Below are 27,249 nucleotides of genomic sequence, written 5' to 3'. Positions count from 1 at the left end.
TGAATAATTTTGTAGTTTGAAGAAGAAAAATACTACTATGCATGGTACTACATTTTATTTGATTATTTTAAATAATAGTAGTATATACTTTTATTGTGACTGTGAAAATTAATAAATTGTGCATTTTTCAAAATAATAATATGAGTAAAAAAAAAATTATAATAATAGTGCACATGACTTGTGGAAATTAATAAATTGTGCATTTTTCAAAATAATAATATTATAATAATATGAGTAAAAATAATTATTATAATAATAGTGCATTATTATAATAATAGTGCACATGACTTGTGATCAAGAAAAGTAAAAATAGTGGTGTACTGTGCACATATGAGGGCCGTGAATATCACAAATATATGATTTGCATTTGCTTTTGGTGGGATTCGAAGAGGTGAACCACCGAAAAGCTAATTTTACTCAAAAAAAGTTAAAAATATTAGCTTTGCCAATTGATGTATTTTACACATGAAAATAAGCAACTTTTTTTTATCAAGTACTTTTAAAAAAAATTGTTTGGCCCGACTTCTCCTTTTTTGGAGTAAAAAGTCTAAAATAAGCTGGGCCAAACGGTACCTATGCAATACCATTGTATCACCATCCTTAGAAAGAAACAATGGCCTGATATGAAAATTATATTTCTCGTTAGTAAAGTCACAATTCAAATGAAGATCGTGAAAACTTTTTTTTCTTGAACAAGCCAAAATGAAATATATATATATATATATATATATATATATATATATATATATATATATATAACAAGAACAATCTTCTCAGCACAAGATGTGCTAAGATAGACTACCAAAGTTTACAAATAGTCACAGAAAGAAATACAAGCAATCATATAAGGCCCAAACATAGCAAAGGACTAGACCACCAACTATGGTAGTTTAAGACTAAAGTAACACTCGTCGTCTTCAACCACCTATAAGAAAAGAGCTTGATCTTGTCCAACATCTGATGAGGAGTGCTAGCTGAACCTCGAAACAATCTATGATTTCTTTCCGTCCACACAACCCAAACACTAGCAAGCCAAATGAGCTGCAGAAAAGACCGACGTGCTCTAGATCCACCAGCTGATAAAGTAAACTGAACAAAATGATCCCGGATAGAAGTGAAACCCGTCGATGAAATGCCAATCCAAGAGTGAACTAAATCCCAAATAGAGCCGAAAGTACTGCAAAAGATGAATAAGTGGTGGGTCGATTCAGCAGCCCCACAACCAGAAACACACTGATGAGCTGTAGAAGATAAAATGCCTCGGGTGACAAGGTTTGACTTTGTAGGTAACCTGTCACGCAGTAATCGCCACGCAAAAATGGAAACCTTCAAGGGAACCTGAGGATGCCAGATAAGATGCTCTGCATCATCCACAATAATCGAATCCGTAGTAGTCAAAAGCTAATAAGCGCCCCGGACAGTGTAACCTGTATCAGGGTCTGGCTGCCACTGCCACCTATCCGAAGAATGTACCTGTAAAGAAATGACATAGAGTAAAGACTGACACTCCCCCAATAACTCCTCCTCTCATGCCCTCAGCTGCCTCCTCCACACCCACGCCGCCCCATCCAACCCCCACCCTAAAGAGAACATCTCAACCACCGTAAGCGATTTGGTCTCAGCCAAAGCAAACAAGCGCCCAAAACGCTCACAAAGAGGAGTCTCATCCAACCAAGGATCTGTCCAAAAAAGAGTATCGGATCCATCTCCCACCCTCCTAACAACATGGTCACCAAACCACCTACCGCCCGGCTCACCACCACCCTCCCTAATACTCGCTATCTCTTGCCACCACAACGATCCACGCCTCCCTCCATCCCGTAATCTCCCTCCCTCTACTCCATACCTAGCCGCCAACACTCTATACCACAACCCTTCTCTATCCACTAACAACCTCCAACACCACTTACCTAAAAGAGCCAAATTAAACTCCCTCAACTGCCTAACCCCCAAACCTCCATACTCTTTACGCAAACAAATAGTTTTCCAGTTTACCCAAGCAATTTTCTTAAAATCCTCACACCCCCCCCCCCCCCCCCCCCCCCCCCCCCAAAAAAAATTTAATTAAAAGAGATTCAATAGAAGAAATGATACCTGAAGGAGCTTTGAAAAAGGATAGCGCATAGACAGGTAGAGAGGTTAAGACAGACTTAAGTAAAACCAGACGACCACCAAAGGAAAGAAAACGACTCTTCCAACCAGATAATCTGTTCTTTAAACGAGCCAACACCGGTTCCCAGAAAATCAGACGCCTCGGATCACCCCCAATAGGAAGACCCAAATAAAGGAAAGGAATATTTCCCACTTTACAACTCAGAGCAGCCGCAGCCTTGCCTAACCAGGAGACAGGGATATTCACCCCAACCAGCATACTTTTATTAAAATTACGTTTCACATCAGCGGACGTAAGAAACAGATGTAAAACGTGTCTAACTTACTATATCTAATACCTTTACATCTGACTTAAGCCGGACGTAAATAACACTTTTTGCTAGATGTAAAAAGTACTTTATGCACTAGTGTGGACTGTTTTCTAGGCATTGTTTTTAGGAAAATGCTAACGAGTGTCTCTGGTGCACTCTTTAAGACCTTAAATAGTAAGTTTTTTATAGAATTTTTATGGGAATCCGTAAAGTCAACGCATTGGAAATTGTAGTATTTAATTTTTTGAATAAAAAGTTTCTTTAAATAAAATACTTAAAGAGTGTCCCGGGGACACTCATTAGCAAGACCCTTGTTTTTATGTTTCTTTGATTGTGGTTGCGTTAGTGTTATTTGTCTTTTAGTGTTGTTTTGTTGGAATGTCTGAATTTCAAGATCATAACTTATAATGTTTCCCTTTTACGTACAGAACCAACAATCTTCATGCATGTTGGTGATTTTAAAGCGCCTTATTGCACATGTATCTTAATTGTGATGTATTGATTGAATATCCACAATTTGTACATTTGATTGTTGAAAGTTGTCTTCTTACAGTTGATGGTGCGTCTTAATCTTTTTTCCTGCGTAATGGAGGTAGTATCACATTTACTTCTTCATTTTAATTATCTTAATTTTGTGATTTTAATTAGCCTGCTACTACATTTACTAAATTTTAATATATTTTGAGTTGCGTATAATAAGCAGGTCACGAAATATGTATTTTAATATATTTTGAGTTGGGTATAAACAGGTCACTATGTAATACAATTCACTTTCGAATGCATGAGTATTTTGTAAGTTTTTAGAAAATCACTTTTTAATTCAAAAAAGCACAATTCAACAAATTTTAATTGTATTTTATTATTTTTATTTGATTTTTTACCCCTATCTATCATAAAAGGCTAGAATTTATTTTTTTAAAAATAAAAATAATGGAAGGTTTCCCTTTGAGCTAGCTAAACGGGTAAATTGATTACCTATGCCACATTTAATATTTACTATAATTCTATTTTTTTTTAAGATATATAAGTACCACAATTATTTATCAACACAAATAAACAAAGCATATAGAACTTTTACAACATAAAGTGATCAATAAATTTCTATCTGTTGCAAGCATTGGAGAAAAATTATGGCTGAAATTATTAAGTTTTCTTATTTAATGATCTTTTTTATTTCTTTGTGTGTTGTTGTAACTGATGTTAGTGGTAAATCATATTTGTATCCTTTTGAATTTTCTTGTTTATCTTATACAAAATATTTTCATCCCTTGTAGTAATTTTTGTTTCTTATTTTTATATCACAGCATTCTGGAAAACTTGCAAAGAGGATGCTGATTGTCAATTCTTTCATTGTCACCCTTTTTATCTTCCAAAATGCAATTTTCGAATATGTAAATGTCTTCATCCGAAGGAAATAGCCGATCTCCTGAAAACAGACTAAATGCTCGACAATAAAGATAATACAACTAACCAAGATTTGGGATCATTAAATTCAGTACCTGAGGTTACGGGTTAGGATTAAGAATCACACATAGTTAAATTTTGCATGATTACAGTTAGGCAAACAAGGGTGACCCTACCAGCGGTTGACCATATATATAACTTCTTCAGTTGCAATACGATAAGAAATGGTAACTCTGAACTTATCTAATAGAAATTAATCCGTCAGATAATAAGGAATAATAAGCAGGGATAACAACAATTACCAAGTAGAAATAGGGGAGGGATTTGAAAGGACTTAACCTCCCGTTCTCATCTACTCGCAAGGTGCGTAGTTAAATTACCTCATGTGAGACAATTGTAAAATAACTATTAAAGTTACTTTTATATTAATTAATAATATTTTCATCCTTTCCAATATTTTGTTTAAAATGTTACCGTCAAAGATAGTAATAATTATAATAGTTAGTTGTATTTGCTTCGAAGCCTATAATTTTATTTGCATATAAAAAATATTGTTACTTTTAGATTTTTCTCACTTTTTTTAAGCATATAATTTAAGTACATATAATGGTGTATGATAAAAAGTATTCCTCCGGTTTTTTAATTGTAATTTGATTACGGATTTAATGTTTTATTTAACCATCGTTTTGGTATTTTAAGGATACGATTTATCAATTATACATTTTGTCAATCACTCTTATATTTTTAATAAAACTAATTAATATTATATATTTGAAAAACTAAAGGTTAAGAAAACACGGGTATATCCTGTTAACCTAGAATGAATAAACAAAGACTTACTAGCCCTCATCTTTCGAAGAACGTTGGACATCTCCTCACGCTTCTTCTTTGCGCGTTTATGGGTTCCAAGCTTTCTCATGGCCATTTTCAGGGCCCTCTTGTATATCCTTTCTGTTACGATATGTTATGATTCTCTCATTATAGTAATTTATATTGTAATTAAGTTAGGATCATTAGTCTTTATATGTATTTATTTTCTATGTCTCCAATCCTATAATATAAATAGGAGCTTTTACTTGTACATTGATCATCACAATGAATACACAAATACTTTCATATATTTTCCTGAGTTTCTACACTTTCCAACCTTCAGCAATTCAGTGATACATTTTTCGTAAGGTGCAAAAGCCAGCAACATGATCACAAATGAGGTTCCTTACAAAGTGCACACGCTTGCTAGTTTTCCATTTACGACTAGAGGGTTTTGGAGCCAATTCCTTGTTGGTAACAATATGACCTTTGTTCAATCCAACAAAAAAGACCCGTACTTGGTTGCTTCAGAGCCATTTTCCTGCTGTAGCTTTAATTTGAAAAACTAAAGTTTGTTACGAGAGAAAAATAACATATTAAATTTTTTTATTGGTACATAGCATGTTATATTTATTGAGTGCAAAATATCGTAGATCAGAATGAGAATATAATAGGAAGAAAATGTATAAAACTATACTTCGTTAATTTAATGTTCTTATTCCAAAACGACCATTAAAAAGAAATGGAAGGAGTTCATAAATATTAACGTATATTTTATGAACCATTTTAAGTAGATAACTCTTTATGATTAAAGATAATTTTTTTAGGTATAGTACGTGTTTAGTTACATACTTCAAAAATCATATAATAGAATATAATATTATATAACGGTTAACGGTGTTTGAACTCTAAACACTTAACTTATTTATTTTTAAGGTGGATTTTCTAGCCACTAGCCAAATTAAGTTAAAAAAAAAAAACACAATGGCTGGCTTTATGTTTTGTGTGGTCAATCTTAAACATCTCTTATCTAAAAGAGAATGCCATGAGACAAAACACTGGCTTTGGCTAACATGTAAGACTTCATCAAGTCTTCCATGGTGCACAAGTTGCCCATATTATTATAACGAATACGAATTTTACAAAATCGATCGTTGGATTGAAAGTTTATATCGTATAGATCATCCATAATTTTTTAAAAAAAAATCGAAAATCGTTTGATATGTTATTGAGACCAATCAAGATTAACGGTATACAATAAAAACTCATAAACCGTTAATTTTGATGGGTCTCAATAACATATCAAACGATTTTCGATTTTTTTAAAATAAATTATGGATGATCTATACAATATAAATTTTCAATCCAACGGTCGATTTTGTAAAATTCGTATTCGTTATAATAATATGAGCAACTTGTGCACCATGGAAGACTTGATGAAGTCTTCCATGTTAGAATTGGCCCAAAACACTATATATAATAATGTAATAAAGACAAAAATGATCAATTTTGTTCATTCCACAATGGTACCATAAAATAAAAAATGCTACCACAGATATAACTTTTCAAATTGCTATATACTATTATTTTTTTTGGGTAAAGAGGTTATTTGTGCCCAATTTTAAAGACCGAATCCTTGAGTCAAGTAGGACCGGCTATAATAGGTGGTAAAGTTCTTTCTCTGAGAGTTTTATAACATCTGTTGCACTTTTAGACGTTGTTTCTTCATTCAATTTTTGTTATTTTTCATTTTTTGCCTGTATCTATCATAAAAGGCTAGAAACTATTTTTTTTTTAAAAATAATGAAAGGTTTCCTTAATCGATTGAGCTAGCTAAACGGGCAAATTGATTATCTATACCACATTTAATAAACAAGGCATAGAATTTTTACATAATAATAAATTGATCTATAAATTGCTATTTGTTGCAAGCTTTGGAGAAAAATATGGCTGAAATTATTAATTTTGTTTATTTAATGATCTTCTTTATTTCTTTGTTTCTTGTTGTAAATGATAATAATGGTAAATTATTTTTTGTATCCTTTGAATTTTCTTGTTTATCTTATACAAAATATTTCATCTCTTATTTTTGTATCACAGAGTGGAAAAACTGCAAAGAGGATGCTAATTGTCAATACTATTATTGTCTACCTCCGTATGTTCCAAAATGCATTTGTCGTACATGTAAATGTGGTCCTCCGAGATCCTCCTTTATTAGAAGACAACTTAGGTATAGGGTTTAGGATATGCATACTTCAAAATTATAGAAAATTATATACAATGGTTGGCTTTATGTTTATTTTTATTTGCCAAAGTGGTTGGCTTTATGTTTAGTTTAGTCATCTTAAACATTTATTATCTATATAATTAATGTAATAAAGACAAAAAATGATCATTTTTGTTCATTCAACAATGCTACCATCAACGCAACTTTGGGTGAAGAGGTTAATTTGTGCGCGCAATTATAAAGACTAAATTCTTAAATTAAGTAGGACCGGTCATAATAGGTGGTAAAATTCTCCCACGAGAGTTTTATAACGGGTTGAATTCTTAGAAATGAATTCAAAATATTGTCTCTTTAAATAAGAAAAAGGAAAACCAAGTCTATTATATTATTATCAATTTCTTGTGAATTTCTTGATCATTTCTTTTGAAAACGCTAATATTTAGTTCCTGTAAAAGTTTACAACAACTTTTGTTCCCTCAAATTTTTTCTATTACAATTTTTGGTTCCTAGTTTTAATTAAACTCTTGTGTACTTTCACATTTTTGAATGATTTTTTTATTCATATTTATAATATATTATAAGAACATATCCCATAAAAATTTCTAATTTTTTAACAAAAGATAAATTATTTATGAATTTTTATGTGCAAAATAACCAAAAAAAATCATACTTAATTTCATCTGTTGTTAAAAAAATTTAAACTTTTGCAAGAGAGATTCTTATAATGTATGACTGCAAAAAAAATTAAAATTTCAAATGATATGCACGAGTTGACTGAAACGTAGAGACCAAAATCATAATACTTTACGGACTCAAAGTTGCTGGAAATTTTTATATTAACTAAAAACGAAATTTGAGATATTTATAGAGACAAAAAACATATTTAACCCAATAATTATATATATTTTTTCCAAATAGGTGTTCTTTAGATTCTCAATTTCAACGCATATCTTTCATATGATTTTTGTGGATTTAACTTACCTTAGAAAAAAATAGGCCAAATGCATTTAAGTTTCACGTTTGTAACTGTTATATCTTTTAAGTTTTTTAGATAATAAATAGGTCATTTAAGTCTCTAACTTGTTGCACTGTTACCCTTACGGTCATCATCCGTTACAAAAACTTGTTACATTGTTACCCTTATATGTGCCTTTTTCATCAAAATGTCCACCATAGTGGAAGTCAATATTAACGGCCACAATGCAACAAGGTAACATGTGGTTAACTAGAAGGATAATGATGCAACAAGTTAGAAATATAAAGATCTATCCACTACCTAAAAAACTTGAAAGATCTTATAATTAAATGATACAAAGACAAAACTTAAGGATTTGGCAAAACTATTTTTGGATAAGAGGGAGGACAGATAAATTGGGGATTTTTGGAAAAGGTTGATTTGTGGGATTATCTAGGAGTACTTGTGGTTCCATCGGAGTGACCACAAAGTAGGCTAGGGTTTTAAAAAAAATATCATGACATAACATAATAAAGGTTACAAGCAAATATATAGTTAAATTTAGTGGACTAAACTAGTAACTTTAAAATCTAAAAAATCCAATAATATATTATCTAAGTACATCTCCCCGTCAAACTCACCATACAACAAGAAGAATCGAAAATTTGTCAAACAAAAAAGGAAAGGACGGTGAAAGAGATAAGCTCTAAAAAATAATATGAATATAGATTGAATGATATGAATATGAGATTTTTTATTGAAGATTGATGAATATTGAATTGATGACAATGGATAAAAATTGGGTTGAAGAGATGAATGAAAGAGACAAATTTTTTTTTTTTGATCATTTTTGTTGTAATAGTCCCTAACAAAATTAATTAAAATAATCTATTTATGATGATTCATCAAAACCTTGCGTAGTGAGGCTCTCTTGAAGACGTGGCAATGCCAAGTCAGCAAAATCATGCCATGTCATGGCCTAATATGATGACAAGGTTAATGAAGGAGGAAAATCAATGAGTTCAAATTTTACATGGAGAAAACAAATGAATTTCTTTTAAGGACTAAAACTCAGATTTACTAATATTACAGAAATGAAAAACATTTTTTTTTATAAGCAAAAATTGAATTATAAGGAGTACAATGGGGTACTCAACCCTTACAATTCTTATAGCAACCATTACATGCTAATAATGCATTTTAATGGATCCTTACACCAATCTGAAAAAACACAAGAAGACTTACTAGCTATTTTACCTATAAACCAAAACCATGAAATATAAATAATCTTGTCTTCTAAGACTTTCCAATTAATAGTTTCTCCTCTAAAAACCACATTGTTACGCGCACGCCATATACACCAAGTGGTGGCCAACCAAATAACGTGACGAGCTTTTTCATATTTCTTATTTTTCAATAAAGCTCCAAAAGAGGAAAAATGTTTCCACCCGTCATCAAAAGAGATGAAATCCACATTCATCCATTTAAAAATCCGCTTCCACAACTTTTGAGAAAAAGAGCAATTAAAGAGCACATGAGATAATTCCTCTTGTTCTTCAAAACAAAAAATGCAACATTGCTCATGCGGATTAACAAGGATAGATTTTCTTGCCAAGGCCATTCGAGTTGGAAGTCTTGATAATAATAACCTCCATCCAAAAATGCTTACTTTGGATGGAACATCATTTAACCATAATTGTTGTAAAGCTTTCACTACATTTTCATCAATAGCCACAACAACTTCGCGAGAGTGAAGGAACTCGTAAGTCGAATTCACCGAAAAAATACCTGATTGAGTAAGCCCCCATCGTCTGCTATCTGCGCCATTGCTCACATTAGTCCTGAACCACGCATCATTCTCAATACCCCCAATCTTCATAATATCACGCCACCACAAAGATTGACCTTTGACATTGCTAAGATTAGAGTGCAAAAAATTATCAGCCAAACTCCCATATCTATGTTCTAATAGTTTGGTCCATAAAGTATTATGATCACACAAACCTCTCCACTTCCATTTACAAAGTAAAGCTTGGTTGAAATAATTTAGATTCTTTATACCCAACCCACCTTTATCTTTTGGTAGGCAAATTGTGTTCCAACTAACCCAACAAATCTTCTTAATATCAGAACATCCTCCCCAAAGAAATCTCCTTTGGATACTAATCAATTCTTGTAACACACACCGGTACCTTGAAAAAAGAGAAAAAATATAATGGGAGGCTAGAGAGTACCGAATTAATGAGTGTAACTCTTCCGCCAAATGATAAATTTCGACCACTCCAAGTATTAAGTCGTTTCTTCATAGCTTCCACTATAGGATTCCAAGTGACCTTTCTCCTTGGGTTAGCTCCAACTGGAATTCCTAGAAAACGAAAAGGTATCGATTCTACTTCACAGTGTAAAAAGGAGGACGCTGCGGACAAAAAATTATCATCAAGATTAATGCCATAAAGCTTACTTTTGTAAAAATTAACCTTCAGTCCCGATACTAATTCAAAACTTCTCAACACAGTTTTAAGCGACCACAAATTCTCCCACTTCCCTTCACCTACTAGAACAGTATCATCTGCAAATTGAAGAGTGTGAAACTGTAAGTCATCACGAACTTTAAAACCATGATAATTGCCATTGTCAACAGCCTTCTGCATTAAGCGAGTGAGACCTTCCGCAACTATCAAGAAAAGAAAGGGAGATAACGGATCCCCTTGTCTCAGCCCTTTACCAACAACAAAATCCGCCGTAGGACTACCATTGAGCTAGTAAAAATACAGGCTCTCATCCACTTCAGCCACCTCTGCGCAAATCTCATTCTCCGCATCATATACTCCAAAAAATTCCAATTTACCGTATCGTACGCCCTCTCAAAATCAACCTTCAATAATAAACACCTGTCTTTTCTTCTCTTGGCAAAATCAATCAGTTCATTCACTACCAAAACCCCATCCAAAATCTGACGATTAGGAACAAAGGCTGTTTGACAATCTGAGATCAATTTACCAATAACTTTTTTTAGACGAGCCGCCAACACCTTTGAAAGGATTTTATACAAACAACCAACAAGGCAAATGGGTCTATAATCTGATGATACTTGAGGATGATCCTTTTTTGGTACTAGTGTCAAGAAAGATGCAGTGATCGCCTTTAGAAGGAAAGCACTACTGTGAAATTCGTTCAAAAACTCCATAACATCTGTTTTTAGGATGTCCCAACAAGTCTTCAAGAAGTTAAAGTTAAATCCATCAGGACCCGGACACTTATTGCCATCACTATTCCACACAACCTCTCTAACTTCCTCAACCGAAAAGGGAGATAATAAAGAAGAATTATCTGCTTCCGTCAAGGAGTTAAACGAAAGCCCATCTAGAGTAGGACGGTTATGCCATTCTTCGGTGAAGTTATTAGCAAAATAATTTTTTACAAAAGACTTGATCTCATCGACCCCTTGAACCCATTTGTCACCATCTCTCAACGCCACTAGTTGGTTATTCCTCCTTCTACCCTTTAAAGTCTGATGAAAAAATTTGGTATTAGAATCCCCTTCTTTAACCCACTTTGATCTGGACTTCTGTTTGAGTAAGCTATCCTTAAATTGAAGTTGCTTCCAAAACTCCTTATTTAGGCCCTCTAACATAAGGTAATCAGCATCCCCATTAGTACTTGAAAGAAGGCCTTCAAACTCATTAATATCGGAGACTGTCTTCTCTATGTTTAGATCCAAATAACCAAACACCTCCTTGTTCCACTTCTTTAGACTCTCTCTAAGAAGTTTTAGTTTTTCTTTCAAGACAAAAGCTTGTTTACCCCTAATATCGTAACTTTTCCATGCTGATTCCACAAAACCATTAAACTCTGGATGTTCTAACCAACCGTTTATCACCCTAAAAGGTTTAGGGCCCCAATTACACGACGAGCTGAGGAGCCAAACTGGACAATGATCAGATATATCACGGTCTCCGATCCATTGCCCCTTAACACCATTCTTCTTCAAGAAGCCCTCTGATAACAAGAACCTGTCTAAGCGGCTCATAGTTATACCGTCTGGGCTGAACCAAGAAAATTTCTTCCCTAGCACAGGTATATCGATAAGTTCCATGTCATCCACAAACTCTTTGAAAAAGTTAACCTCACTCCTCCTTGTAGCAACACTACTTCCTTTTCTTTCGGATAAATGAAGAATAGCGTTAAAATCACCACCAATACACCATTCACCACTATCCCCTCTTCTAAGATTCAATAAGTCTTCCCATAATTTTCTTTTGCCCGCTAAATTACAAGGAGAGTACACATTAACAATGTTCACCCTCATACCCTCCCAATCAACACAAATCCTCACAAAGCCGTCACCATAAAAGATATTTAGCAATTTGAATAAGTCAGAGTTCCAGATTGTTAAAATACCTCCAAATGGTCCTACCGCCTCCTTAGCCGCCTAGTGAACATCTTGATGCCCCCACAAATTATGAATCATAGAATCATCAAAATGTGCTCTCTTTGTTTCTTGTAACATACATAAATCAAACATACCTTTTTTGAGAAACTGACTCAACCTCCCCCCCCCCCCCCACCCCCCACCCTCTCATATTCAAGAATACTATCTTCATTTGGCACACTTTTTCTGTTGCGCCCTTTGAATTCTACCATCCTCATCTCTTCTTTTATTATTGTGAATGTGGTGAATACAAACATCTTCATCTTCCTCTCCTCCTACACCAAAGTCTCTGGCCCCCTTCCAAATTTTTGACATAACTTCCTTTTCTCTATTTTTTAAAAATACCTTGTTACAATTTCTAATATCTGACGATTGCAAAGAGCTACAACAAAGTATCGTGCCTGTTGAAGAAACAGAGTTGGAAGCAATAATTGGTTTCTTAATTTTTCCAACAGGATTACGCGTGCACTTGTCGTTCTTAACCTCGAGACCTTTAGCAGATAAACCAGTAGAAGTTTTATTTCTACTAGTGTCATACAAAGGGGGGCGATGATGAATTATGTTATTCTCCTTAATCAAACCAATGCTTTTTTTCTTCGGGTTGTTTTTAACCCCTCCCTGCGCAACACAGACAATAGGCTCCAGAATAGGATTCAGCTTAGAATTAGCTATGGAATTAGTGCATCCCATGACTCCCTTAGATACTGGCTTGCAACCCATTCCCCTTTCTTGAGATAAATTCAAGTTGCTGGACATCACTGGACTGTTAGCATTGGGTTCACTGCTAACTGTACCTTTCTCCACACTATTGACCATCGGGCTAGAAATAAATTGACTATTATTAAAAGAACCATTATCATATACACCTAACTCACCCTGGTTATCGTGAGAATCTGAATGTAACGAAAAAACATTATTATTGAGTTGATTAGGAATAACTTCTTTAGGCAAACTTTCCTCTACGATTTCTACAACCTCAACTCTGTTGACATTTGAATTTGGAAGAGCAACCAAAGCCAAAGAATGCATTGTCTCCTCAACTAATTCTCTATCTTGCTCAGCGTGATCAAGGTTATCACTTGCTGAAACTACATCCTCCATGGATCCCAACTCTTCTTCCTCGTTAGAACTATCAATCGAATCGTCACGACCATCATAATTGGGCTTTGCAGGACTAAGAATACGCATAGACCCATAAGAATCCTCAATAATTCTCATCGAAAAAATTTCTCCATTAATGATTGCCTCAAAAACATCATCAATAACCTTGTGACTTTTGGTCCTCAACATCAAACGTGCAACATCCATGGTGTTTTTCTTCATGGTGCCATCATCCGCGTTAATAAACATACCATAAGCCTTACAAATGAGGTTGAAAAAATCAACATTCCAAGCATGTGCTGGAATACCGTACACACGAACCCACGACACTCTTTCATTATCCACTGCGCTAGTTTCCCAAGGTTTTATAAGGCTGAACCATTGTTCCAGCCAGTCTTTTGCATCTGCCTGAAGTGCCTGAAGCTCGCCCTCCTCTTGTTCTTCCATCAAGACCAGGTTCGCACCTAAAGGTGTGATCTTTACTCCATAATAACCTTGACTATGAAAACCTTCTTGAATATTATACGACATTCCAGGTTGGACAACTTTTCCCACAAAAGCTCGCTTAAGACGTTGTAGTTCTTCTTCCTTTGCACCAAAACTCACCCTACGTAATCCTTGATTGATCTGGTATGAAGCACCATTGTTCTTCGCCCCCTTCTTGACAGCCTGCGCATAAGAATTGTTATGATCTTCAACGTGAACATGAACAGCTTCTCTGCCATGTTGTCTTTCTTCCCTCGTAGCCCCTGTGCCATTGTGGCCCTTATCTCTAGTCACATTATCTCGCTGCCTAACCTCTCTCTGAAAACGTGAAATGTTAACAGAGATTTTGTCCCTGCCAATTATGATCCCATCGAGTTCATACTCAAAGCTCCTTGTGTTACTAACATTTTCAAAACGTGCAAACCCAAAGCGCCTACCTCTCTTGTCCCTCCTATCTAGGATAACAACTTCTACGATATCTCCGTACTTGTGAAAAATGTTTGACATTGCCTTCGCTCCGAAACTATCCGGAAAATCAGTGAAAAAATAAGTGACATAAGGTATCTCCTTTTCCCTATGTTGTCTGGTGGTTGTTGCGATATCGATTCTGCCGTGGCCGTTATTTCTTCGTCTCTGGTTCCTACCGATCACTTCATTCCAATCTTGCTCGCTATTGCGTCCCATAGTTGTGAATATATGAAAATAGCTCTGATCGCTAGAGTGTAAACGAAAGAAAGATGAACAACACAAACCCTGACATCAAAACACAACTCAAAAGATCAAATGTATACCGATAGTTGCTATATCCTTGATGTTGCTTGATATTGCTAATTCTGATCGCCGTCCCCTATCCTTCAGAAAAACCTCTTCGCCGTTCAGTTGATTCGCCAAAACTGGTCCCCAGCCGAGGGAATCTCTGTTACCAGAGAAACCGGACTAGGACTTTAAACTCTCGTTTGGCTAATCAACCGACAATGAAGACTGTGAAAAAGGAGGGAGGATTCATATCAGATGTTTAAAAAAGGGTTCACAAGATTGTTGTTTCATTAGCAAAACAAAAATAGACCTGCCTCGTTAAAAAACCTTCCTAGTAAAACCCAAAGGGATAAAACCTAGAGAAGGAAAAAAGAGTACAGATCAATAACCATATACACCAGAACTTGATCCTGCTGATTGTTATACAGAGTAATTAGAAGAAGATTGTCAATGCCTGATATGATGTTGAGTTGAAGATGTGTCGAAGATTGTTATTCCGAGGAATTAGAAGAAGATTGATCCTGAAGATTCCTCACAAGCATTTTATCAAACAGTTGGAGAGTATCTTTACAAACAATTTTATGTAATAAGACTTGTGATACAACGAATCCATATAGTAAAGCCCATAGTTACAGAAGTCTCGGGAAAACTCCAGTCACGAGACAGAAATGAAAAACATAATTGGCCTTTCTATTTTTGGCCCCTATCTATTATAATATAAAGTTTCTATTCTATTGAACTAGCTAAATGGGCAAATTGATTAACAACGACAAATTTTATAATTATAATTACTATTATAAAATGGTGATCTATAACTTATAAGTGCCAAAAATATTTATTTAAACAAATAAACAAAACTCAGAACTCTTACAGCATAAAGTGATCAAATAAATTGATATCTATAGCAAGCTTTGTAGAAAAAGTATGGCTGAAAATATTAAATTTGTTTATTTAACGATCATTTTTATTTCCTTGTTTCTTGTGGTAACTGATGTTAGTGGTAAGTAAACCATTTCGTATTCCTTTAAAGTTTCTTGATTATCTTATTGTACAAAATATTTGAACTGTTATAGTAAAATTTGTTTCTTATTTTTTTTTTGTATCACAGCAATATATAAACTTTGCAAGGAGGATCATGAATGCGCTTATATTGTTTGTGTAGCTCCTTGGGTTGGAAAATGCTATCGTAATCATTATTGTAAATGTTTTCCTCCTCCTGATTTTTATGATCCGTTTGTTTCTATGGAAAAAAAATAGAAAGAAAGAAAATTACGCATACCAATATATGAATTTAGATTAACTTTAGTCTAAGTTCATGTATTGATTTGTGTAATGTTTTTTCCTCCTACTTTCTTTTCATAGAACCAAATGGGTCCTTCGTGAAGGATGCACCTAGATTTTTAAAATTTTCAACAATATTCTTATTTTAATTTTTTTTTTATTTTGCTCCCACTGTTTTTTTTGTTTTGCAACACTTACATAAAGCTGTAAAACACTTTTTACTATTCTCTTTTTTTTTTTTGTCTTTCAATTTCTCTCTAAAATTAATTTTTTTCAAACAAATTACTAATCCAAATGCATACAATTGTGACAAATCCACCAACAAGTTTGAAACAACACTAAGGTAATCAATGAAAAATCGATAGTTTAGGGTCTTAAAATTTGGAATTTTTATATATAACTTCAATAGTGATAAATTAGTCGGTTGATTATTCAATTGGAGGTTCTAATTAATAACATGTTTGTGTGTTTTGTTGGTTGCTTGTTTGTAGTTGCTAATTTAGTCCAAATGCATCTTTGGATTTCCGTTTTACAGTTTCTAGTTTAGGCATCCACATATTTGTTTCAATTTTAGCCATGTGAAAATCAGTGTTTTCATGAAGCCAATATTTTTGTTGGTTATTGTCCGTATATACTCAAGTGATAAATAGAAAGAATTGACCAACATTGAGCAATGAGAAAACTAACCACATGATTGTGTATATGTGGCATAGAGGTGATTGTGGTTTGGTTTGAATCGGTTTTAAGGCAAAAATCATCCGATCCAAAAATAAATTTATTTTTGGTTCGCTTTAGTTTTGAATAACAAATTAAAAAAAGTGTGATTCGATCCAATTTTATGTGATTTGATTTGGATCGATTTTTGGATATCCAACAAATAATAGGTTATGCAATATATCATACTAATAAAAAGATAAATAACTATTAAAAATATATGTATGCGATTTGGTTCAGTTTAGATCGGTTTTGAAAAACCAATCCAAAATTTGACGTGACCTAGCGGTTTTCATAAAAAGACATTCAGACATATTCGGTTTTTGCGATTTTTTTGGTTCGATTTACGATTTTTATTTGGATCCATTTGAATTTGAACACACCCCTACTATAATTAAGGCATATCGTCCTCATAGAGCTTCACCCACAACGTATAAATGACACCTCCACAAATTCACCATATTCTTACAATAAACACAAGGAACACAAGCAAAAAATAGTGTCATATACGACGAGCTCTGTCAAAATATAAGAAGAAAGGATCCTCTCAAGTTTTTTTTCCTCAATTTTCCTCAATTTGTACATCTTAACAATTGATCAACTTGTCTTTACTTTTTTATAATTAAAATATTATTACATGTTTTTGATCTAATGGTTTAAATGCACATATTATTTCCTCAATTTTTTTCCAATGGTGAGAATTCATTCCGAAACATAAGTATGCTTTGAGCTATACCCCAATTGGGGTTTGATGGTGTCGACCATGTTTGGGAGAACACAATTATTTTTTTTTTAAAAAAAAGAAAAAGACTTGGACTTCGAAATACCTTAATCTGCGTTAACTACACTCATTTCTTTAAATTCTCTTGATTTATTTTTAATAAATAAAGCCAAAATTTTAATAAACTTTAAAAAAATTAATTTATTAAATAAAAATACTATTAAAAAATATACATATTTGCATGTCATGTTGTATCCATAAGGTCACAAAGCTTTAAAAGTCTTGCCGCAAAATAGTTATTTTAGTGGCACAATTTTTATTGTTGAATCAATCTCAAAATATGTGATATTTTTAACCGCTCTTAAAAAAAAATTGAATGTGATATTCTTAATTGCTCTAAAAAAATGACAAAGAAAACCTAAAAAAGAAATTAACTGAGTTACAAGTTGATGATTACATTGAATGAGAGTTTGACTATGAATTAGAATAAAATAAGCAGAATTTAACTATGAATTACAAAATGCCCGTTGAAAAGGTAAAGAAAATGTAGAATAAAATAACAAGAGTTTAAGTATGAATTATAAAAGTGAAATTTGATTATTACATTGAATATAGGTCCAATTTATAGCCTAAATGCCCTAAACTTTGTTTATAAATAATGTGCAAGTTGATGATTACATTGAACTAAGGTTCAATTTTAATCATTATCAACAAAAAAAAAAAGCTCTATTTTTAATATTGTTATACTTTTAAGTTTTAACCGCTCTAAATAAAAATTGAATCCCAAATTTTATTTATCAACGAAAAGTGTCACCATTAACTTAAAGGACATGGAAATAAGATTATAGAATAGAAAGAAAGGGTTGGAAGTTGCTTAAAACACTAAATTACCACAAATTAAACTCCCTCAATTTCACATAACAGGGAGGTAGGCCTACTGCCTCGTGCCTCGCAAGTCACAACATACACAACATTCCATCATGAAATACGAACTTTGACACAGATACCTGAAACGACATGAACACAAATACATCGATAGTGCTAATATAAAAAATGTAGGACATTGACACCGTCATATTTTTGTAAAATATGTAAATTGATAATCAAAATATATACATATGCATTTAAGTTGAGCAAGTTATTTCACTAAAATAAAGTTTTTAAACAAGATAAGACAATATTTGATCTTTATTTATCTACTATTGAAAAAGCTAAAAATAATCTCGTTGATCAACATTGTTGTTTCGACACATCTTTAACTCTTGTGGGTTTATGTTCCGTTATGTGTCTAAGGACACTTGTCTGGCATGTGTTGTACGAGTGTCTTATATGTTTTGGACATCTGTGTGAGTTGTCCAACACGTGGCGTACAAGTGTCAAACACTGACTAGTATCGGACACCATGACACGCCTAATTATAGAGGTATTTGACATTCAAATAAAAATATTATCGATCTGGATCCTCAGCTGCCATAGTATCTGCAACCTGCTCTGCTGCACCATTTTTATTTGTGTGATCAATCCGACGGTTGTAATATAAGATGAATATAAAATATTTAAAACACATGACCGTGACCTCTATTTCTCTGCTACACACCACCATGACAGCTATCAAGTTAATCTCTTCATCTTAATGTTAAAAGAGAACAGGCAATAACTTCTATATGCAGTGCGTTCAAGTGATGAGCGGTTTGTTCTTCTTTAAAAGTCTATCTATTGTCTTGTGATCTTGGCTTAAATTAATAAGCTTAATTGGGATTAAGTGAATGACATACTAATTATTTACTTATTAAGTAGTTTGGGATATTACATTGCCATATGAAGAAGCTGTATAACTCATTTTTCCTGTGGTCAAATATTTCTCACCATTGTTACGACTTATTCTAGTACTACTAATTGGTTCATGGATGGATATGGTCACAAAGATCTTCTTTGGGGTTAGCCACAATATATAGTAGGAATTGCCACATATAACATGTACTATTTGGTCATGTTCGCATATAATAACTTTTACTATATACTATATTGTATTTGTGTACTATTTTCAACTTCTTCTATATTTGAATTTGTGAGGGAAAACTCTACAAAATAAGATTAAATCTATATAGAGGATCGACTTTTAGAGTATCAAAGACTTGACTAAAAGGTTACGTTAATACGGTAACCAATAACACGAAAATCATGGAAATACATCGGTATTTTGCTAGATTTTAGAAAATCATTTTTCTTGAAATTAAAACAAAATACACAATTTGAATTTTTTATTGTTGTGTTTTATTAATTTAATTTTTTTTTTTTTTCATTTCTTGCCCCTATCTATCATAAAAGGTTAGAAATTAAAAATTTTAAAAATGAAAAATAATGGAAGGTTGCCCTTATCGATTAAGCTAACTAAATGGGCAAATTGATTACCTATGAAACATTTAATAATAACTCTAATTCTTACAGATCTATAAGTACAAGAAAACATAGTGACCAATAAATTTCTATCTATTGGGAGCTTAGGAAAAAAATGACTAAAATTATTAAGTTTGTTTATTTAATGATCTTCTATATTTCCTTGTTTTTTCTTGTAACATAACAATTAACATGTACTAATTTATGAGTTACGTAGAATATTGTCGATGAACTATTCGGGAGAATCCAAATTCCATATTTTTTGGAAATAATTTTTTGTCAGGCTTAATTTACCTGGTAACTGAATTTTGAATTATCGGGACTCTCATCTGGTAAACCTCGTAATCGTTCCAACAAATAAACTTCTTACAATATAATGATCAATGTAAACTTTTTTTTTACAATGCCGACAATGAGGATCAAATCTAGAACCTCATATATAATACAAAAATTTATCACCACTAGATCAAACATAGGGACTTAATATAAACTTTTATTTTATAACCAAAATAAATCATAGTAAAACAAAGTATTTAGTGTTGCCTTGATTTTTCTTTAATGCAAATGTCTTTTCTTAGTTAGTGAGCCATTATGAAAAATATTATTTTATACCTTTTAGTTAGAGGACGTTTTCTCTCCCAACCCCCCTCAATTCTTTTCTACCCCTGAATTTCCGTTTTTGCCCCTGGGGGGTACTGCGATTTATACGAACCGAAATAAGCTGACATTCTGATAAATTTCGGTAACCACTTACCGAAATCTGGGACATTTCGGTTCGCAGGTACCGAAACCATTATTTCGGTAAATTTCTACCGAAAATGGCCTAATTCCAGCGACCAACGTACCGAAATCTAGGACATTTTGGTTCATAGATACCGAACAAGCTGACGTTCGTTTTTTGTGTACCGAAAACGCTAATGTTCGGTTTGCAGTTACCGAAATGGTCTAATATTTGGCTTCGGTGAATGCGAACCGAAGTTTTTTGGCAAAAATGTTTCAAATCGCAAGGGGCAAACTTGGATTTTTGGGGGGTAGAAAAGAATTGAGGGAGGTCGGGAGAGAAACCATCTTAGTTAGAAAGGTGTGATAAATTGTTTTACAGTGGCGAACACTAGATGAGATTAACAGGGGCGGATAATATGTACGTAGGGTGGGTACTATAGCGTCATTCATCTTGAGGGTGGCGACTGCCCCAATTGTTATCTACCTAGTTCCGTCTCTGATGTTCGCATATAATAATTAATAACTTTTACTATATGCTATTGTATTTGTGTACTATTTTCAACTTCTTCTATATTTGAATTTGTGAGGGAAAACTCTACAAAATAAGATTAAATCTATATAGAGGATCGACTTTTAATTTAGAGTATCAAAGACTCGACTAAAAGGTCTACGTTAATACGGTAACCAATAACACGAAAATCATGGAAATACATCGGTAATTTGCTAGATTTTAGAAAATCATTTTCTTGAAAAACAAAATACACAATTTGAATTTTTTTATTGTTGTGTTTTATTAGTTTAATTTCAATTTTTTTTATTTTTTTTTTCATTTCTTGCCCCTATCTATCATAAAAGGTTAGAAATTAAAAATTAAAGGGTAAATGATCATTTACCCCCCTGCAAAATAAGCAAATTTTCGTTTACCCCCTGCACAGATTTTTTTTCTGTTTACCCCCTTGCAAAAAATAGATTCCCTCATTTCGCCCCCTGGGTGTACAACAGGACAAGTGACTATGCAAACTTGTTGACGTGGCTTGTATATGTGGAAAAAATCATTTATATTTATTTTTTAAATTCCACGTCAGATAATATTTTTTTAAAAAAATAAAAAATAATTTTTTTCCTACAAAATAAAAAAAAAAATCTGTTTTTTTTTCCCAAAATTTTTTAAAAAAATTCCTACAAAAAAAAATTAATTTTTTTTCATATAAATGATTTTAAAAAAGTTTCCAACAAAAAAAAATTCCTCCCAAAATAAAAAATAAAAAAAAGAATTTTCTTATTTTGCTCCCAAAATAAAGATTTACTCTGAAATAAAGTTTATTTCCGAAATAAAAATTTTAAAGATTTATTTTTAAAATTTTTGAATTAAAAAAAACATAATCTTTATTTTTTAAAAATAAAACTTTATTTTTTGTTATTCTCTTTGAATTAAAAAAAATAGAAAAAGATTTTCAAAAAAAATATAAAATAGAAAAACAAGTTTTATTGGTGTTTTCCTCTTCTATCAAAACCATTTGCCCTAAAACTAGAAAAATATAAAGAAGCAGAAGACAATAATGAAGTAGAAGATGATTTCGGCGATTGAAGAAGACGACGACGAATACAATCATGACGGTGGAAGCAAACGATTACGGCGAAGATTTTGTTTTTTTTAATTCAAAAAGATTTGAAAATAAATCTTTATTTTTGGAGTAAAATAAGAAAATTCGTTTTTTATTTTATTTTAGGAAAAAAATACTCAATAATTTTGTACGAAAAAAAAAAAGTTATTTCTAGGAAATGTTTTTTAAAATTTTTTAAAAAAAAAACAAAATTCGTTTTTTAAATTTTGTAGGAAAAAAAATATTTTATTTTTATTTTTTGAAAAAAATAATATCTGACGTGGAATTTAAAAATAAATATAAATGATTTTTTTTCCATGTGTACAAGCCACGTCAGCAAATTTGCACATTCACTTGTTCTGCTGTACACCCAGGGGGCGAAATGAGAGAATCTATTTTTTGCAGGGGGGTAAACAGAAAAAAAATTTGTGCAGGGGGGTAAACAAAAATTTTCTTATTTTGCAGGGGGGTAAATGATCATTTACCCAAAATTAAAAAAATGGAAAATAATGGAAGGTTGCCCTTATCGATTAAGCTAACTAAATGGGCAAATTGATTACCTGTATATGAAACATTTAATAATAACTCTAATTCTTACAGATCTATAAGTACAAGAAAACATAGTGACCAATAAATTTCTATCTATTGGGAGCTTAGGAAAAAAATGACTAAAATTATTAAGTTTGTTTATTTAATGATCTTCTATATTTCCTTGTTTTTTCTTGTAACTGACGTTAATGGTAAACCATTTTCGTATCCTTTTGAACTTTTTTGATTACTTACACAAAATATTCCATCTCTTAATTACAATAATTTTTTTGTTTTTTTCATGACAGCGTTGTGGAAAAAATGCCAGAAGGATGTAGATTGTAAACGTTGTGTTTGTGTAGCTCCTTTTGTTCCAAAGTGCCATATGGCTACATGTTTATGCCGTTCGCCTTCATAAGATATCAGCTCAATGGTAAGAGATTGATATTTTAATCTCAAGGAACGGAGTTAAATCTCATTTTGAGACAATTAAATGGCCATTAAATCCATTGTTATATTTATAATTTATAATACTGTACTTCTCCAATATTTTGTTTAAGATGTTATTGCTGACTATAGTAATAGTAATTATAATGTTGTTAATGTTTTTTTCTTCCAAACATACAATAAAGCCAATAAACATCATTCCCACTCAGTAATTATAAAACAAATAATAAAGTGAAAGTAGAGTTTTAATGTATTAAGGTTCAATTGTAATCTCCAAATATCAAGCCGTTCGTATGTCGGTTGGTAATAAAGGGCAAAAAAGGAAAATGTTATGTAAACACATTTATTTGACAAAAATATAACAAATATATTATTTTTAATATTTTTTGCGGCAAAAAATTATATCATGCATGTTTGAGTTTTTACAATGCGCGCCAAGTTAAAAGTAAATGAGTTCAAGCCTCAAATTTGTGTGTGAATCATGAGAAAACAGTTTGAAAAATCAAATCAATCTTAATACTATTTCCTATTCGGATGTTACCGACAAGTTTTTACTAATAAAAATTTAAAAAAAAATTATTTTACACGGGGTTAATTCTAACTCATATATAAATTTTAACTATCATATACGAGATAAATTTTCACTGATAAAAAATTCAAAATAATTATCATAAGTGACACAACTTCTTACTAATAAAAATTTCAAAAAATACACGGGGTAAATTCTAACTGATATATAAATTTTAACTATCATATACGGGATAAATTATCACTGATTAAAAATGAAAAATAATTATCATATGCGAGACAAGTTTTTACTAATAAATTTTTAAAAAAAAAAAACTATTTTACACGGGATAAATTCTATTTTTTTTTTTTTGTGAACTAAGAGTATAATGACATCAAAGGATCTAGAAGGATAAATTCTAACTGATATATAAATATGTTATATGTAATTGTTTCTTTCAATTTAAATATTTATAATTGCAACCAATTTTGATTACTAAACTATAACTTAAAAAAATATCGTCGTAACATTACGACCCGTGTGATAACACGGATCTATTACCAATGAAAAGAAAAAGAGTAAAAAGACCTGGAGTATAACTCTTTCAATATCATCAAATTGTGCAAGAGTTATACACGACTATTATAAATAAAATACAGTATTGGACAAGTACACTATTATAAATATAACAATGGATTTAATGGCCATTTAATTGTCTCAAAATGAGATTTAACTCCGTTCCTTGAAGTTAAAATATCAATCTCTTATCATTGAGTCAAAAAACTCTTGACCATGCTCAAACTAGTAACTCCATTGAGGAAGCCTACATTTGGAACAAGTTGTGGAAAATTGAGGCTCCTCCTAAGCAACTTAACCTCCTATGGAGGATCCTTCACAATGCTTTTCCTGTTAAAGCAAACCTTATTTCTAAAGGAATTATATGTGATTCTATTTGCCCCAGATGTAGCAAAAGCCCTGAAACAATTGACCACACCCTTATCCATTGTGAGTGGGCAAGACTTGTGTGGTTTGGTTCTCCTTTAACTATCGAGACCACAAACATTCAGACCCAAACATTCTCAAAATGGATTATCTATATGATGAAAAATTCTCCAACAGAGTGTCTACAAACTATCTCTACTATAACTTACAGTATATGGCTAGCTCGCAACAACAAGATTTTTCAAAATAAAAACACACCTGCTTCAGAAGCTGTTGAACACGCCATGAAGAACCTCACTGAGTATCACCACCTCCTTATTGACAAACGCATCATGACGCCAAAACCATCAGATTCAGTTGTCCGTAACAACATTTGTTGGAGTCCCCCTCCCTCGAACTTCCTCAAGCTCAACGTGGATGCTCATCTTTCGGATGATGGACGTTGGGCTTTTGGAATGATCCTGCGGAGGGACGATGGCCGCTGCGTTGGGGCGGAAACGCGAATCTGCTTTGGTACTCATGATGCAGCAATGGCGGAAGCAACAGGTCTACTTGAAGCACTCTATTGGGTGGATCGAAATCACCTCAGCAACACGATAATTGAGATTGATGCAGCTAATATCGTCCATGCTTTGAATCAACGCGTTTTTCCCAGAACTGATTGGGGTCAGGTCGCTCGCACCGGTGCTAGGGTTCTTTCTCGATTGAACAATGTTTCTGTAACTTGGGTAAATAGAAAAGGAAATGAAGCAGCACATGAGTTGGCTAGATGGGCCTTAGTGGAGCCCAATAGGTCTTGAACCACTTGTTTTCCTATGTGCATTCTAACTCATATCCAAAAAGATATGGGTTATGTAACTCTTTTACCTTCTAATTAATATATTGGTTTCTTGTCTTCAAAAAAAAAATATTAATGATCAAAATTGTGCATCGGCAAGTGTGCAGTTGTAAAATGTGACAATTATTTTGGGACGGATGGAGTAGTTTATGAGTTTATAGCTTATCATTTTTTCTTCTAATTTTACCTCTACCATCTTACTTAAAAAAAATAATTAATTAAATTTTTTTCATGTGATTTCATACTTATAAGTTATTTCGACCGTTAATTTTATAAAACATTAGAAATTCAATCGGTTAATTTATTTCTCATCAGCTATCACCTTAAAAAAAATTACTATGACCTTTAAGAATCTACTAGAAATAATAAGAAGGAAAAAGCTTTGTATCCAAGTAATGTGGTGATAATGGTCAACAAGAAGAATAAATGTGGGACATTGGTCAGCGTGACGATACTTAAACGCAACAATGGGAACGCTAAACAAAAGTGGAACACAGACAGAATACAAAGTTTCCGCGTAGACAGATCATCAGAATAACAACAACATGGGAAACAAACCACTGTGACTCTGTATGTACCTGTGACAACTAAATCACTTAATTACACAAATAAAACAATAAAACATAGTACAAAAAAAAATACAAGAGGCTGAGATCTAAAATATAATTTACTCAAGAATTTTTTATTTTGTCAAGATTTCTTCAAGTATTTTATTTTATAGGTTGTAATTAATTGAGTAATATTTAGCATTTTTTATAAAGAGTTTAATTTGTATATTTAGATATAGTTTGAAACTATTTACAATGTCATATGAGTTTAGCTCAGTCGATAGGACACTATATAATATATATGTAGAGAATCAGAATTGGAATCTCTGCCATCCCACTAAACTACCGACAAATAATAATTTTTTTACCATTGTTTAACTACCTAAAGGAATTTATTGAGCACTACATGAATATTATTGTACACATACAGATTAAGGTGTTTGAACTCATCAAAAAAAGATTAAGGTGTTTGAATCTCTTATCATTGGAACCAATCTTATATTTGTAAATAATATTATATTTATATACTAAAAAATTTAGAAAAGTAATATAACACCACTACTGTCATAACTTTGACTCTCATTTTATAATAAATTAAATTAAATAGTTTAATGCAAATTTTAATAATATAGCCCAATTTTCCCTTTAAAATAATTAATCATCTTTTCATACTTCGTCAAAAAAAAATTTCATACCACTATTTTCATATAACTTCGACTCTAATTTATTCTTGAAAATACATGTCGATTTCTTTTCTTATATAAGGATTATATTTTATTTCGAGGTGATTGTGTGATTGTTCTTTCCTCGGGAGACCAAATTATTTATATATCCTGGTTTTGATTTATAGGCTGTTTAGAGAGAAATGTAAATTTAACTTTTTCTGATTGGTGTAATAATCCTTCAATATGCTTTCAAATTATATAAGGTGATTGTTCTTGAATTGTAAAAATTGAGTACCCCTTCTACTCCTTCTCATTCAATTTTTGCTTATAAAAAAAAATTAAGAATTGTACATTATTTTTTAAGAATCAATACTTCCCAGTAAAGATATATTTGTGCAACTATTAGAATTTTAGTAGTAAAGGTTGACTCATCATGATGTTGATGTTAAGTACACTTACCTTTTTTTCTTCTTTAGAAAAACATATATGACATGAATTTATCAATTTTACGATATCTTGTTAAAATTTCACATTAGATGAAATATGGTCGAAAGCCATATTTATAAGTGAGAGATATTTTTACTTTTCACTTCAATTTTGTAGAATTGTGTAATAGACTTTAACTTTTGAAAGGTTTGGTAACTAACTTATATTGTTGGTTATCGGTATTTTTTATAAAAAAATTATTTAAAACGCAAATTTTTAAAATACAAATTTTAAAATATAAATTAATATGAAA

At 32.2% G+C, this 27,249-nt stretch overlaps 3 long non-coding RNA genes across 3 annotated transcripts; all 3 read left to right on the top strand.

Annotated features, from left to right (window-relative positions):
- The first annotated feature begins 6,312 nt into the window (after window positions 1-6,312).
- On the top strand, window positions 6,313-7,281 carry LOC123924868. The gene is made up of 2 exons (XR_006814865.1): window positions 6,313-6,659; window positions 6,738-7,281. It is a non-coding gene; the product is annotated as an uncharacterized LOC123924868 (long non-coding RNA).
- Window positions 7,282-15,368: 8,087 nt separating this feature from the next.
- On the top strand, window positions 15,369-16,099 carry LOC123924867. The gene is made up of 2 exons (XR_006814864.1): window positions 15,369-15,594; window positions 15,703-16,099. It is a non-coding gene; the product is annotated as an uncharacterized LOC123924867 (long non-coding RNA).
- Window positions 16,100-22,620: 6,521 nt separating this feature from the next.
- Window positions 22,621-23,217, top strand: LOC123924866. The gene is made up of 2 exons (XR_006814863.1): window positions 22,621-22,774; window positions 22,871-23,217. It is a non-coding gene; the product is annotated as an uncharacterized LOC123924866 (long non-coding RNA).
- The last annotated feature ends 4,032 nt before the right edge of the window (window positions 23,218-27,249 follow it).

Source organism: Trifolium pratense, linkage group LG4 (genome assembly GCF_020283565.1).
Source record: "Trifolium pratense cultivar HEN17-A07 linkage group LG4, ARS_RC_1.1, whole genome shotgun sequence".
NCBI lineage: Eukaryota > Viridiplantae > Streptophyta > Magnoliopsida > Fabales > Fabaceae > Trifolium > Trifolium pratense.
The sequence above is the reverse complement of the archived record's forward strand: the minus strand, read 5'-3'. Positions and strand labels throughout refer to the sequence as shown.